The sequence below is a fragment of the Telopea speciosissima genome, chromosome 4 (genome assembly GCF_018873765.1).
Source record: "Telopea speciosissima isolate NSW1024214 ecotype Mountain lineage chromosome 4, Tspe_v1, whole genome shotgun sequence".
Classification (NCBI taxonomy): domain Eukaryota; kingdom Viridiplantae; phylum Streptophyta; class Magnoliopsida; order Proteales; family Proteaceae; genus Telopea; species Telopea speciosissima.
In genome coordinates this window covers 30,159,111-30,160,178 of record NC_057919.1, presented here as the reverse complement: position 1 = coordinate 30,160,178, position 1,068 = coordinate 30,159,111, and the positions used below count along the sequence as shown (strand labels likewise).

General features: G+C 40.7%; 1 non-coding gene across 1 annotated transcript; it reads right to left on the bottom strand.

Moving 5' to 3' along the window:
* Positions 1-642: 642 nt before the first annotated feature.
* Positions 643-749, bottom strand: LOC122660661. The gene has a single exon (XR_006332766.1). It is a non-coding gene; the product is annotated as a small nucleolar RNA R71 (small nucleolar RNA).
* Positions 750-1,068: the final 319 nt, after the last annotated feature.

Here is a 1,068-nt window from a genome sequence, read left to right as displayed (position 1 = left end):
TGGCTATAGAAGACTATACGGGTTCCCTTGCTGTCAACCTATATGGCATCCTTACAGCTTTTGAACTATTGTTTCGCTTTTTTAGGGATAGAAATGCAATATCTACCCTGGGCTCCCTCTTGTTTTTATTTTTTTTTGTTTTAAGTGTTTTATTTTTCTTTAATTTTTCTAAAGGAGACCTCATATTTGTTTAGGTGGCTAAGGTGTGGACTCGTGATTCAAGTAATCGTCTTATTAGAAGACCACCTTCTCTACTACCTTTAACCATGGGTGAGCAACAACCCAAAACTCTTAAGGATAGGTTTTACCCCACCCAGGTGCACGAGACCCTCATGCATTAGTCTGCTTTGTTGTTACAGGAATAACTATGAACTCAAGACCAACTTCATCACATGCTACCCCATTTTCATGAGATGGCTAATGAGGATGCATATCTCTTCCTTTGGGAATTTGAGGAGGTCTCGTGTTCTAATTAAGGTCCAAATTTGATTGATGATGCGAGTTAGGCTTAGGTTTATACCCTTTGCCCTGAAAGACCAGGCCAAGAAGTGGCTCTATGGACTGCCAACAAACTCCACTAATACATGGGATGAATTCACCATTGTCTTTTTGAGAAAATTCTTCCCTCTTCACAAGACCAATAAGCTTAAAAGTGACATCCTCCAGTTTAGGCAGAAACCACATGAGTCCTTTTCTAAATTCATGGAAAGATTCAAGGACCTCCTCTTAGAATGCCCTCACCATGGTTTTGACTTGTGGCAGCTATGCCAAATTATTTATGAGGGTATTGATTATCAGACTAAGCAACTTGTAGAGTCCATGTGTCCAGCAAGCTTTACTTATTTTTCTGAGGAGAATGATGCATAGACATTCTTAACCAACTTGGCTGATAAGACTAGGGAATGGGAATCTTCCCAAGAGGCTGAAAGGACCACTAAGGAGTATCTCATTGAGGGTATGTCAGCCAAGGAGGCCAAACTTGATAGCCTCATAAAACGGTTGGAGTCCATAGTTCTTAAAGAGTCTATACCAGTTAATCCGGTCAACCAGGTCAACCATGTGTCGGTA